At 38.6% G+C, this 15,836-nt stretch overlaps 2 long non-coding RNA genes across 2 annotated transcripts in view; one reads left to right on the top strand and one right to left on the bottom strand.

The window, feature by feature from the left end:
- LOC143104235 (uncharacterized) overlaps positions 1-8,823 on the top strand; it is an 81,102-nt gene extending 72,279 nt beyond the window's left edge. Inside the window, exon 3 of the long non-coding RNA XR_012983030.1 lies at positions 8,601-8,823. This is a non-coding gene — a long non-coding RNA (uncharacterized LOC143104235). The remainder of the gene's footprint in view (positions 1-8,600) is intronic.
- A 4,787-nt stretch (positions 8,824-13,610) lies between these two features.
- On the bottom strand, positions 13,611-15,636 carry LOC143104595 (uncharacterized). Its single transcript, XR_012983096.1, has 3 exons — positions 15,426-15,636; positions 14,282-14,360; positions 13,611-13,662 (listed from the first exon to the last, which is right to left on the bottom strand). It is a non-coding gene; the product is annotated as an uncharacterized LOC143104595 (long non-coding RNA).
- Positions 15,637-15,836: the final 200 nt, after the last annotated feature.

Raw genomic sequence — 15,836 nt, 5'->3', positions numbered from 1 at the left:
TAATCATGTACGGTTTTGTGAGTTTAATAGGCGAACTTTAGCAATATTGATATAAGTTAACTTTAAGTCACATCTGACTATCATTAACCGTTGTTCGGACGAACAGCGCGAATGGCTGTTGCTGCAAGCAAACATCATCAATGAGCTCACCCAGCTGGCTAACGTTAAATATACCTTGCGAAACTGAGTTATGCGAACACCATCTTCAGCCTGGCATTTTGACAGTACAGCATTTTGACAGTAAACTCAAAAAACATACAGTATATATATAAATGATTATTCTAAAGTTTCACTTGTAAGTAGCCTTTAGTTTCAGTTGAACATTGTTATCGAACACTATTTATCTTTTCTTCTTCTATTTCTGCTAGGTGCTGCTTCACTCTGCTACTGGTGGTGGATCAGGCTGACTGCAACCGTTGGTCTAACGTTAGGATGCAGCACACGAGAATTTCTAAACGGAAAAAAGTGAATAAATGTACTTGCTTTGCAAACTGATAACAAGTTGTCAATGGTTATTTATGCAAGTTTGTGTAGCCTAAACCATACCTAGGCCTAGCCAAATTTATCCTGGCTGTAGATAAAGCAGGATATGAATTTCCCGAAATTACTGTATATAATATTACAGCACTGGTATTACTACTGTACTTAGTTACAGTATGATCCATAAGTACTGTGATTAAAAATACGGTAGACAATTCAATGCTGTATACATTACAGCACTGGTAGTACTACTGTAGTTTGCATTTACAGTATCAGGCATAGGTACTGTGATTTCATATACAGTAGGTGTACTGTAAAGTGAAATACAGCAACTTGCTGGTTATTTGCTGCCAGCAAGTTGCTGTAAATTTTACGTTAAACTTTTTACAGTTTAGTACGTGGACTCAGGACCTCATCAGGAGGATGTTCAAAAACGGTGGTGACCGTTAAACCTCTAGGGGGCGCTGCAATTAGGAAAAATGCATTTTGGCTTGTAGCTGATGTTGTGTTTGGAATTAAAATGTACTAGTGGGGTCTGTTAATGCTGTTGGAGGTCCATAGGCTGACCCTAGCCAAATTGTGATGTCATCATAATTGACCGATCCCAAGCCCCGCCCCCTTTTACTATGTCACAATGAGGACTTCGGAGGACCTCGGTCAATTTTGAATTTTCTAGTGTCCGTTCTGTATGACACTACGCCAGTTATGCGAAGGCTATAATGCTTCTTTTGCGAGTAGCCTAAGAAACTAAATAACTAAAGAGCTCAAAAAGGTTCAAAGATAAGCCTGAGATACTTGTAGAAGTGACATCCGATATCCTGACCGTGTGAAACGTTAACACACATAGGCCTAACTTTGCATAACTTTGGATAGGCTGCTACTTTTCAGTAAAGAAATCTGAGTGTGTACGAAAATGTTCCCTTTATTTGTGTTCATAACTACACACAAAAACATAACTAAATCTGGTTTCCACTGATGAAACGACAACATAAGCCTACGCAAAAAAATATACCTACCTTGCAGGAACTGAACTCGCACATTCATACGATTGGAAGACGCTCAAAAGGCTACACCTTCAATCACGTATCGCCTTACACACATCAAGAACATACTTTCAGCTTTGCTACATTGCCATGTTTAACTTGGGATAGAAGACTGTTGACAGAAATAGGCTAATGATCATTTTTTCAACAAACGCAATACTAGCCTACTGCGATGCATTATTGATGGCTGAACGAGAGATAGACAATGTCTTCTAAAGATCGAATCATGTGCTGATTCAAAACTATGCCTTGCTATAGGCTATGCAGTCTCGAAATCGCCAATATTAGACCTAGCCTACTACATTGCCCACGTTTAAATTAATTATAGTATAATGATGAAGTCTAGTGCAAGACAAACCACGTCTGCAAACTGCAGATAGCCTATGTCATGCGTGGTATGGGTTTGAACTCGGAGTGGGTTCTTTTCAATACACTTGTATCATGTTTATTTGAACTCTTCCTTCTAAAGCAGCCATTCAAAATAATAAGTAGACTCTCGCCCTACCGAAGAGAAGCTTCTCTCCACCTCCCCAACATGAGCTGCTTAACAGGCTAGTCACTCTCCCAAGTTGCGTGAACTTGGATCTGCAGCACTTGGTCCCGTCTTACTAATCCTCGAAATATGGTTAGATTTTGTTATGGACACGTCAACACCATATGTTCGCACAGACCTGTTTATTGAATCAGAGTCACATCTGCAGCAAATAAGGTAAACTACCTGCTCGGGATAACGTGCTAATTGTTTATCCAGTTAACATGCATCCCATTAGGATCCACGACACCGGATTTTTTTGTCCTCAATTTGTGGTGTTCCACCTCGTTGATGACAGCGGACATTGTGAATGTGTCCTTCTGCATACTGAAGGCCTTTCTGACCTCTGTTTTTTGAATATATCAATATTACTTGACGCCCAGAAATCCAGCATACACTGTTGCACTAGGCTAAATGGGGGTGCTGCGTCCCCATGTTGAACACGCGTTCTCGCACACTTTCCTGCAAACTTGTCCGACTTAGCAACAGTAACTATGGGACTGACAATGGGAGGAGGGGCTTGGGATCGGTCAATTGATTAGGCCGCCATATTGGATTTAATCAAAAACACCTAAACGTTTTCACAGGTCACAAAGTTTGTCCGATTTTCACGAAACTTGGTGCAGATGATCAAGCCTCATTAAAGTTATCCCTTTTCGTCTTCAAATCTAAAACCGTTCGCCCGAAACAGCCAATTAAAATTGTCGGCAAAGCCACCAAACAGGAAGTGAAGTGATATCTCGGCAAGGTTTTCTCGTATCAAGACTAAACTTACTATGTGCTCAGGACCCAATCGGGAGGAGGCTCAAGAAATTTGGTACATTTTGACCACTGTGTGGCACAGGAAGTAGGCTCATATCTCAGCAATGCTTACACATATTGAAACCAAACTTGGTACATGGACTTGAGACCCCATCCTAAAGACGCACAATACATTTGGAGTCTTTTGACCACTAGGGGGCGCTATAATCACAGGAAGTGGGTCATATCTCAGCAATGCTTTCACATATAGAAACCAAACTTGGTATATGGACTTGGGATCCCATCCTGAGGATACACAATACATTTGGTGACCTTCAACCACTAGGGGGGCGCTAGAGATACAGGAAATTAGCTCATATCTCAGCAACGCCTTTACTTATCGAAACCAAACTTGGTATATGGACTCGGGACCCAATCCTGAGAACACACAATACATTTGGTGTACTTTGACCACTAGGGGCGCTATAATTAGGAAGACTTTTTCGCATTGACACCAAACTTGGTACGTTGAGTTGTAAACACATCCTAAGGATCCACAATAAATTTGGTGACATTTGACCACTAGGGGCTCTATGATTAGCAACACTTTCACCTATCGCAACCAAACTTGGTATGTGGACTTGGGACTACATCCTGAGGATGCACAATTAATTTGGTGTGCTTTCACCACTAGGAGTGCTATAATTATCAACACTTTCACCACTTTAAACCAAACTTGGTATGTGGACTTAGGAGTACATCTTGAGGACACACAATAACCTTCGAATCCAGTCCAGTCCAATTCAAACAAGTCCAATCCAATCTAACACAACACAGTCAAGTCCAGTCCAGTCCAATCCAATCCAATCCAATCCCAAATCCTGCTTAACTGCTTGGCCCCCTCATTGCTGCTTGCAGCTATATTTATTATTATTATTCGGATGAGGCAAAGGAATGTACATCTGAGTCTGAAATGTTGGCTACAAACAGTCTATACTGCTGTAACTGTAACTAATTGTTAACTTCCGGGAACTATTTGAGGCTTCCATTAGCTGCCATTGTTGGAAAAAAATGGAACATTAGCGTCAATGGAGTTGTCGCAACTGTACCTTTATATGGCTCTGCTGGGACCCAGCAAAAAACTACACTCAAGTTCTGGTTCTTTAGACGTTCTAGTTGATCAAGCTCAGCTTTGGTTGTACTTTTTGCGTGACATTAAAGCCTACTGGAAAGATTTTTAATTGCAATTTAATTTAGGCCTACTGTAATTACATTTAGTTATTCTACTGATCTTCATACTATTCATCCTGCACATAGACTTATTCTTACTACTCTTATAATGTTGTTTCTGCACTACAATGACACTGTTTCCACACTGCACATAGCCGTATGTTATGTACATATCTGTTATATATTTGTCCTATTGAATATCCATATTTATTCTGTTTTATTATATTCTGTTAATACACTGCATATATCTATATTATTATTTCTACTATTATAATGTTACCTCTACATACATTATTCTACTTATTGTATGAGATAACTGCTAATACACTGCACATATTTATATTTAATTCATATTACTCTAAACCACCTTCTGTAAATCAACTGTATACTACTGTCTACATTGCACTATATTTCTTGACCTGTCTCTGTATATTTCATCACCTTTCTATACTTTGCATCACATTGTATGCATACTGTAGCTACATGAATCACAGCTAAGATCCTTGGTTGCTATGAAGGCCAGTCGTTCTAAATGGATGGTTGCTATGGCCAAAGGCCAGTTATCTCTGCCGTTGTCAAGCGGGCATAGTGCTATCCTAACTTTATCTTATTTTAAACATCTCTATTTTACTTAGCCTACTTCCATACAGTGCCTCATATTAAGAAGTGGCCACTTCATTCGCGCTTACCGTGATTCACTCAGCAACATTATTAAATTAATCTGTCACCATATGCCTATGCCAACGTTTGCAAAGAGGATAATCTTTTAATTAGATCCACAATGAAACGTTACATTTAATGTACATGTAAACAATGAGTAGGCTAGTTTTGGTTGTTGTTGGTGGTGTTACTGCATCCCTTAGTTATGCCTACAATGCAAAATTGTTCCCTCGTGATTGTTAGACGCATTTCAAAACATCGCGACGTGAAATGCCACCACAAAACATTGTTTGTGAATCGGTCTTATTAGGAGTCCTTGCTTAAGCTGTCACAGACTCAGGGCTACTTTTAGGGCTAAAATGCTTCCTGAATTACTCTTAGTAAAAAAAATAGGAGTCCTAAAGTTACGAGTGACGAAGTTACGAGTACAAGCATATCAAGCAACATAAATCTCATAACGTTAACGTTACAGCAACATCTCCTCCCTGACCTAGCTAGCTAGCTTCTAGCCACACAAGAAATGAATGATGTTAAAATCTCCGCTTAGCATTCTAATAACAGAAGGGGCACATTTATGTGGACTACTACAACATGACTCATTATGTCTGTAACGTTAACTGTATAAAACACTTACTTTCATAAATGAAGCACACCATCCAGCACATACACATGGAAACCCATATTTTAGGTAGCCTACTTGGCCATGTGTCTCTCTGAAGCTCTGTTCTAGAATCTTTGCTCTGAAGTCTGTCCCCGTTGCTAAGCAACATCAAATAAACGAAATTACAGTCTTCCAGTATTAAATGTATGATTACGAATGGATGTGTGTGGTTTGCAATTAGAATAAACAAGAAATAACATTTCCAATAATTTCCCATGGTAAATTACATAATATTTGCACCTTCCTTCCTTGTGAAGTTCACACTTATTCCGCCGCATTTAGTGAAATGTAATACAACGTTGCCACCTAGCGTTATGTAGGCTATTTAAGATTAACGTGGCATTTCCTGCTTATTCTTTTGTCAACACCATGCTTTTAGGAAAACAATCTTTTTATCATAGTTCCCTCTTCAATGAGCGATTACCAGCTCGTTTTTGTAACAGAGATAGCTGTTTATTGTCCCTAGGTTTACAGAAACACACCTATTCATATTAATACGTATGGAGTGCTACCGACCACTGTTCATTACATGGCCCAGAATGCCTTGCATGTCTTTACAAAACAAAACAACACAGTAAAACCTAAATGCCTGTAAACATATGAATTTGCATACTTGTAAATTTGTTTTAATAATACTCTCCCATCATAATGAAAAATTAAATTTGAATACCGTCAATGTGAAAATAACTGTACTCCGTCAGCAAGAAATAGCTAATGTTCTCCTTGCTATTTCAGTTCGTAAGTCCATACTATCCCATGGCTGAGCAAGAATTTCATGATTGGGCATGGCTGCCCAGAGATGTTGTGCATACTTGGAAGGCATTGTGATAGAAGTACAACTGCAAATGTGAAAGGTGATAGGTACCAAATACGGGTGGGTGGTTTGCCAAATGCTGGAAACTTTTGGAATGTTTTCTTTTTTTTTAGCTTATGCACCCTCACATTGGAATCCTGAGTTCAAATACAAAATTTGGTATCGATATGTTACAGTGTTCCTGAGATATGGACGACTTCCTGTTTCGGAGCTTCGCCGCTGATTTCGTTTGGCTGTGACGGGCAAACGCTTTCGAAAATCAAAAATCTTTCCGGTAACTTTTGTGAGGCTTGGTCCAAGGATAATGTACGTCAAGTTTCATGGCGTTCGGACCAAATTTGTGACCTGTGAAAATTTAGTTTTTAAATTTCTGTTGAGTTGTCCTCATGCTGAAAACGACATGACGTTACGATCCCAGAGACAAGAAGAAAGCAAAGAATATATATTTTTACTAAGGAAAATTACAAAAAATAGTAACGCATAGTGACTTAGATAAGTAACTTCAATATGATTACTGGTTTGTAAATAGTAGCGCGTTAGATTATTCGTTACTGAAAAAAGTGGTCAAAATAGATTAACGCGTTACTAAGTACTTACTGTTATTAACGCGTTACTGGCATCACTGTGCACAACTCACTGGATAACAGATCCTTTACTATGGAAGTTTTTCCACTTGTGTCCATTTGTTTAGTTGGTTGTTTGTTTTTTGCTAAACAAATAAACCAACAAACCAACAAGCAATTACAACACATTTTTATGTCTTTTACCTCATTTTTGCTTTTTTTATTTTTAACAAGCCCTACCCTCCTTTTGGGGGGTCTGGTGCGGCGGGTGGGTGACGGATCAAAACTAAAATCAATGGTTCTGTGTCAGCTTTGTCAATCCAGAAGAAGAAAAAAACTCTGACTAAACCTATATGATAAATAAATAAATAAATAAATAAATAAATAAATAAATAATAATAAATACATAAATAGACACAATTATCAAAAGTGTGGGGGTGAGTTTTCAGTTGGTTCCATGTTTTGCTTAATGTTTTCTGTAAGCAACTGGGCCATTATTAGATTAATTTGCTAGGACAGATAGTCATGCTTGATGTTACATAATAACAACACCGCATCATCAGCAAGAAAATTATGGTGGTGGCATCTTACTGTGCTCATGTGATGTAGTGATTTTATTCTGTGTGTGTGTGTGTGTGTGTGTGACTGAAAGAGAGAGAGAGAGACATAGACAAAGAGATGGCGACTGAGTGTTTATGTGTATGTGTAGTTGTATGAGAGAGAATATGGCTATGTGTGTTTGTGTGTGTGTGTGTGTGTGTGTGCACATGTCAGCAAGTGTATGAGAAAGAGATGGTGACATTTTTTGTTGTGTATGTGTGTGGTTGAATAAGAGACTATCTGCAATTTTATGTGTCCATGCCCATACACAGACTCATGAGGTTGACTATATTTGCATCTTTGTTTTATTTTACATGCCCTAGGTCAGCTTCACATTGCATAAGAGGTCTCCCTAGTTGACTGTGAGTGTGTGTGTGTGTGTGTGTGTGTGTGTTTGTTTGGGAGTGGGGATCACATTATCATGTACACGTGCGTATTTAACGTGCTTCTCACATGCATGCTGACAAGCACACACAGTCCTGTTACACATGTGCCAACATGTGAAGAAAGCCAGACTTGTATCCCAAAGAACAGAACACCAGTCTGGCACGTCGGCAAACACTAGGGTCCCCAAGCAGCCTGGAAAGGCACAAGTGCCTACACACACACACACACACACACACACACACTTCATCCACAATAATGTTTAGTATGGGTGATTACAATACATTCCATGGCAATTCCACCTCTGTAAATTTGGTTGCACACACACACACACACACACACACAGTGGAAGCTCATACAATGCAGGCCCTCAGTAATCATAGTCTTATCTGTTTATGTTAACCGCATAAATTGTTTTAACATTCACCATAATATTTTCTTTTATTTCCCTCTGGGGTGTACCTGCCTGGTTTTTTACAAGCTTAAAACCATTTCCCTGAATTTGCATGAATGACTATTTGCATATAGAAAATGCATATGATCAAAGACTACATTGCATTCAGATGATGCAAATAATTAAGTCAACTGGTGTGATCATGTTGTTATAATATTGACAGACTCAGACTTCAAACTCATCAGCACTCTCCCTAAAAGAGGTCTTAACATCAGTTAAAAAGTACTATTCAGAAATGGGCCATACTGTAGTGAACCTTTACTTACTTGTGCATGTTGCATTTTATGTGCATTTTATGTTTGTCAATGACAATTTCACACCCGTTTGCCTTCTCTTTTCTCATTGTGACATTCTAGTGAAAATGTTGCTTGTTGCTGCTCAGTGCTGATTGGGTTTGTTTTCCCCTAACTGTCGCTTGTGTCTGGGTCATATTTACAGATTGTTGAGCTGGCCAAAGAACCCTACAGGACTCAAAAGGCATGTTCAGCTTCCATTAGGAGTCTGAATGATATATTTACAGAGGGACGGCCATCTAGCCAAACAGCACATGGCTGTGGAATGGCTCTGGCTGTGATCTGGCAAAGGTCCACAGCAGCTCTCAAATGAATGGCCCGGCTCTGTGAAAGACTCCTCACTGCAAATTCACCCTGGCCTTTATGCCGGCGACAGCTATGCTTGCTAGTTTTGCTAGCAGACTAATAAATTATTACAAAATGAAAGGTTTACTGGTGACTTTATGAAATACAACCTATTAATTAGTGGGTCAGTGCTAATGAGGTGTCATAAACAGTAACTGATATGGTTGTAAGATAGTGGCTATTACTGGGTAATTTACAAATAAGAAATGTATCATGATTTCAAATCCATTGTAATCCTGAATACAATTATATATTACTTAAAATTACCAACAGGGGACATCCTGATACGAACATTTATACGGCTATACGGCAGATAACAGTGATGTTCTCAATCGGGATGTTCTCAAAAGGGATATTGTTTGTCATGGTAGTTAACTGATATATTACAATTATTTTACAAATCTGTGACAAGGGGAATCCTAACCTGGACAAATACTTCCCACAGTGTAGAAGTAACTGTGAATTACAGTGCAAGAAAGGTTTGTTCTATTATTTGGTAATAGACAAATGTGGAGAGTAAATGTTTTACCAGTTTTTTGCTTCAAATTATGAGGGGCATACAGTGTACTTTGGATAGGGCTGTAGTGGAGGCTAAACAGAAATTTGGAAATATAATTTACGCACCTCTAAATTGCCCTTATATGCATCTCTAAATTGTGTTTATCCACCTCTAAACTGCCTACCGTTCTTAAGCCATTCTATAAGCTTATGTTGTTTTACAATTGCCTATAGTTTCATATTGTTAGTTTTGTATGGTTAAACATGCAGAAGGTGTAATTTATGCATACTGCACTGTATTATAGACAGTGTTGGGCAAGTTACTTTTAAAAAGTAATTAGTTACAGTTACTAGTTACTACTTCCAAAAAGTAACTAAATTACTTACTCAGTTACAAATTATAAAAGTAACTAGTTACTTCAGAAAGTAACTAATGCGTTACTTTCAAGTACATTTTTAAATGCTCAAATGTGATCCCACCTCCACCCCTCTTTAACGGAACTTAAAATACATGTACAGTACATGTTCAGTATAAATCTGAATATTATAATGTAATGGACACTTAATACAAAACATTAATAACAGAAACAATGTACACCAATCTAAACTATTTTAATGTTGCTGTGGGACAAAGTGAGACTACACTCTAAAAACAGATTAGTTGTATTAACCATGAAATCAATCAATTTTAACCAATGTCATCGTGTAATATGTGTCCGAATAACAAATTAGTTAGATTGACAAATTGGACTTTAGTTAAGTTTTTAACCAATTTTCGTCAGTTGACAAATTAACCTATCTCACTAGGTTGCACTAACCAATGAGATTGTGTATTAAGTGTCCGACTAACTATTAGTCAAATTGACAAATCTGACTTAGTTAAATGTTAACCAATTTTCATTAGTTGACAAATTAACCAATCTAACTAGGTTGTTTTAACCATTAGATCGTGTAATATGTGTCCGACTAACATATTAGTCAAGTAGATTGGTTAAATTTTCAACCAATTTTCATTAGTTGACAAATTAACCAATCTAACTAGGTTGTTTTAACCATTAGATCGTGTAATATGTGTCCGACTAACATATTAGTCAAGCAGATTGGTTAAATTTTTAACCAATTTTTCTCAGTTGAAAAATTAACCAATATAACTATGCTGTATTAACCAACTAACTGATAACTAAATAGTTTCTTGACAAATAACCAATGACTTAAGGTATTTTAAACAAGTTTACTGTTTAAAGACAACCAGCAACATAACAACCCACCCATACACATATTCACCCACCTAAAACGAAACTAAAAGCATACAGGCTAATATACATAAGCATACATACAGGTGTAGTCACATACATTTAAACGCATAACCATGATCAAACTGGCATGGTGTTGCCCTCATCTGATATGAACTCAACGGATTTACACACAAACACATACATTACAGCACACACCCATACATACTGTATATAAATATTCACCCACCTAAAACAAAACAAAAAGTGTACAGGCTAACACATAACCATGAGCAAATTAGTGCACAATCAGAGCACAAGTTGTACACACACACACACCCACCACTCATACACTCCCACACACATACATACTCACACGTATACCCTCACATACAAACACAGGTAAACACGGTCACATACACTGCCGAGTTGTTCCTTGTTTCAGGCATTCCTCATTCTTGGATTTTAGAAGGCCGGCTATATCTGTTGCAGGCTGGGGCGACAGAAAAAAACAAAAAAACAAAACATGAATATGAAAGAAAGTAAGCATATATCACAATTGACCGTGTCCATGAATATAATTAAGGTGCTCTAAGCGATGTTTATAAGCGAAAACATTTTTTGTCACATAAAACAAATATCACCTGACCATCCACTAGCTACCTGTCCCCTGAATACACTGTAAAAAAAGCACGGTCTCTGGACAGCCCAGGCTCCAAACACGGCCAACAAAAACAGCCTGGTCCAGCCTGGACCATAAAACATAACATATTGTTCCAGCCAACCACGGATGAGATGCACGTTCAGGAGAGTTTCAGTTGCATTGGAGGGAGGGGGAGCGAGGGGTGAGCTAGCTCTCTGTTTCCTTTGAATGTCAACAGAAGTGACGTTACCCAAAATCGCTTAGAGCACCTTTAATGCAAACTACTCAGCTTGTGTGACAAATAAAAGCAACCCCACACTAGCAGCGTAGAAGTCAGGTGCGATAGTTAGAAGTAATGCAGATGTGCACTATATACACACCACGAATATGTGACCCTGCAAGGGGAAACCAGTCGCTTTAGTAAAATTTACAAAATTAAGTTATTGTGCTTACATGAACAATCATAAACTAAGCTTTCCAACGATATGTATATCGATGGTATTGCAAAAAGTATCACTAAGATAACCGCATCCAAAGATGGCGTGGTTCTCCTGTCACGATACGCCAGAAGAGGAGAAAATCACCTTTTTAAGTAAATTGTCACGTGCGATAGTGTGAGGGCACAGCTAGTATTAGCCTTACGGTAGCGTGACTTTGAAGCGGATGACTGACTGTGCAGTTTCATCAACCGAGTGAGTGTCTTTTTCTGCCCCCTAGTTAATATCTGAGACGGTCATAAGGTGTCACTATATAATATAATTAATGTAAAATGACGCCTGGATATTTCTAAAAGTTCGTGCTTTTGACCGTTCGTGCCCTGAAAGGCAAGTCTTTCACATTCATATTCAGTTACATCTGCCAAGAATGATGGAGAGAGCTCACACATTGAGTAATGAGTAATGAGTAAATTTTAGCTATACCGTAAAACCTTATAGCGGCGTGGACAAAGAGAATAAGCTAATGTGTTGAATCTTCACCTAAATAAAGTCAGGGTTTAACAGTAAATGTATGTTCATCCGTGAAATTTGTTAACAATATGAAAATGTAGACTGTATACTGTCGAATTATGTGAAAATGGGAAATTCAACATTTTAACCCGTACGTCTGTTTATCGTGGATTTTCTCAAAATAGCAAAGTGCGCAAGACGACTGGTTTCGCCTTGCCGGGTCACAAATATCCTCTTCATCAAAAGAAAAGCACCGGACATTTCTAAGTGTACCCCAAACTTTATATGTGACCCTGCAAGGCGAAACCAGTCACTTTGCGCACATTGCTATTTTGAGAAAATCCACGACAAACAAACGTACGGGTTAAAATGTTGAATTTCACGTTTTCGCATAATTTGACAGTATACAGTCTACACTTTCATATTGTGAACAAATTTCACGGATAAACATACGTTTTGACTGTTAAACCCTGACTTTATTTAGGTGAAGATTCAACACAGTTAGCAGCCATTCCATTTGTTCACACCGCTATAAGGTTTTACAGTAGAGCTAAAATTTACTCATTAGGCTACTCGTTACTCAATGTGTAAGCTCTCTATCGTTCTTGGCAGATGTAACTGAATATGAATGTGAAAGACTTGCCTTTCAGGGCACTAACGGTCAAAAGCACAAACTTTTAGAAATATCCTGGCGTCATTTTACGGACCAGGAAAAGTTTTCCATTAACGTAGCACATTTTAAAAGTGGGCCTATAGCCTACACAATCTGTGTACACAGAACTTCTTCTTCCCTTACTTCCCCCAAAATACATTAATTCTATTCTATAGTGACACCGTATGACCGTCCCAGGTATTAACTAGGGGGCAGAAAAAGACACTCACTCGGTTGATAAAACTGGACATAGTCAGTCATCCGCTTCAAAGTCACGCTATCGTAAGGCTAATAATTGCTGTGTCCTCACACTATCGCACGTGACAATTTACTTAAAAAGGTGATTTTCTCTTCTTCTGGCGTATTGTGACAGGAGAACCATGCCAACTTTGGATGTGGTTATGTTAGCGATACTTTTTGCCATACCCTTGATATACATGTCGTTGGAAAGCTTAGTCAATGGCCGTTCATGTGAGCACATTAACTTAATTTTGTAAATTTTACCAAAACGACTGGTTTTGCCTTGCAGGGTCACATTTCACAGTGACCCTACACTTCTGAGCAGTAGTATGTCTGTGTGATATCATACCTTATCGCAACATTGCCTGCAGCAGCACTTGCCTTCTTGCTTACAGGACCTTAACATAGATCATCCCCCATCGGACTTGCAAAAGCAGGCTGGGACTGCTGGGTGGCACCTAAAAAAAAATAAAACACCATTTGTCATACATCTGGTTATTGTTGATTAAGATAAAAATCATAGCATTAAAAAAAAAAGGAAAGGTAAGTCAATCTGGTGTACAAAAATAAATTATAAATATCTTCTGAAGGCACACTTGCCACCATCACCATCTATGTTAATTCTTGATATCAGTTTATTTGTGAGGACTCTGTCAATAAAAGATAGGATTAAACCAAATTATGCATGCTGTACAATAAATTGAGTTGCTGTACAGTTTTTGAAATAATGATTATGATCAGTTTGGCAGATATTCACTGCTCACATTACCACCAACACAATGGTAAACGTGACTAAATTGCAAAATTCAAGACCATTTTAAGTAGCTGCAATAATCATGATTAGTTTCTGTATTAAAGGTTGTATCAGCGATAGCTAGCTCGCTACTCCCTCCCCCTCACTCCCTTTCAATTAAAACTCTCCTAAACGCGCATCTTGTCGGTTATTGGTTGAAATACTTTATTTTGCCTGAGAGTTTGCCAACCCTTGTTGGTAGCAATTGTTTTTGTGTACAGATCTCAGAGCCTAGGCTGCCTACAGAGACGCGGTTTTTTTGACGGCCTGCTTATGGGGCAGACAGCTAGCGGATCATTAGGAAAGATTAGATGAATGTGATAATTTATGTTTGGGCCTTTTTTGGGCCTGAAATCGCTGATACAACCTTTAATGCATTACATAGCACATATGTCAAACAAATTAGAGCATGCACAATAACATACCCCATAGCCCTCACCATGGAAAAAATATATATTCAAAACACAAACACTTACACCGCGTTGAAGGCAGCAGCGATGGCTACTAGACATCATCAAGTAGTAGGTAGTGCCATCAGGACAGACCAACTTTGACCTAGACAGTTGATGGAGCACACATAGCAACAGACACATAAACAGGGGATAAACTAAACACAGTTACAGACACAAATACATCCTCAAATATTATAATGTTATATGCGATTTAGGGCTGTAACGATACACCAACCACACGATTCGGTTTGCATTACGATTTTTGACCCACAGTTCGATCGAACCTCGACTTTTTTTTTTTTTTGAAGGGGGGGTGCAATAGCCTACCTTGGAACACCAGAGGATTATAATATAATATACTATAATATAACATATCTGTATATATCCTGATATCTGTAAATGTATCCTGATATAAAAAGCGAGAATACTAAATTTGTCTAAATTTGTTTATGACAGTACACTTTATGCAGATTAGCCTATAGCCTAGGCCTACTATTTCTATTACAACTCTACCTCTTTAATTCAGCTGTCTGGTTGAAGCCTGGAAATATTGTAAACAAAGTAGCATAGTTGGCTAGCTTATCATAGTCTACTGATTGGACTGTTCAGTTTCCCCATGTGTGTTTAAGTTTCAAGGTAATACTTGGGACAGGCACTTTTGGGAAACATTGGTATTGGGATGCTCAGTCAACTTGAATGCAAGAGTTTCAAACAAATATGTGTAGCATAATGATGCTAAGCAGAGCATAAATTTAATAGTAATTACCTAGTCGTCAGTTAGTCTTTACAGTATACATCCATGCTTTCACGATTGTGAATGCTTTATTTGGATTGTGCAGGCTGAGTCGCGCGTGTCCATTGAGAGAGAGCGGGGCAAGGAGAGGGGGAAGTTGCAAGCATAGTCTACAATAAAAGTAATGAGCGGTGCGAAATTATGATTTATTTATGTATTTTTGGACAAGGTAGGCTACCGGTAAGTAAAGCGGGAGATGTGTGTTGCTTATAAGCTGCAAAGCGCTGTGTGAAACATTAGAAAGGGTTTGTCGCGGTTCTGCCTTTTCACACCACGACACAAGTTTGTGGATATGAGTATCGCGATTTCGGTTTCAAATCGCATATCGTTACAGCCCTAATGCGATTCTACGTGTATGTGTGTGTGTGTCTCTACCTGATGAGTGAACTCTCTTGCGGCGTCCGTATGGAGGTGGCACACATTTGGAATATTCCAGAATGCACTCGGCATTCTCAGGGAAGCAGTCCTCATAACACACAGTCTGTAAACAGAGGGAACAGAAGGAGACTAAGATTAATAAATGGAAAAACACACAGAACATGAAAAGACCATCACTGAAGCACTACTACACTCACATGCATGTTAAATAAACACACGCCTCAGAGCAAGTACCCCCCCCACCCCCCCACCCCACACACACACACACACACACACACACACACACACAGCCCAAGTTCGCAAGGTAACGTTAACAACTTTCATCTGTGTCTGGTGTCTGTAATGTTAGCCTTCATGGTAACAGACACTTTAAATGTAGCAGCTAGCTAAGTTAGCTAGAGCTAACCT

Source organism: Alosa pseudoharengus, unplaced genomic scaffold (genome assembly GCF_046254945.1).
Source record: "Alosa pseudoharengus isolate Yale_2024_CS ecotype anadromous, Long Island Sound unplaced genomic scaffold, YU_APseudo_1.1 YU_APseudo_1.1_scf_5, whole genome shotgun sequence".
Classification (NCBI taxonomy): Eukaryota; Metazoa; Chordata; class Actinopteri; order Clupeiformes; family Clupeidae; genus Alosa; species Alosa pseudoharengus.
Note: the sequence above shows the minus strand (reverse complement) of the source record. Positions and strands in the feature narration are given on the sequence as shown.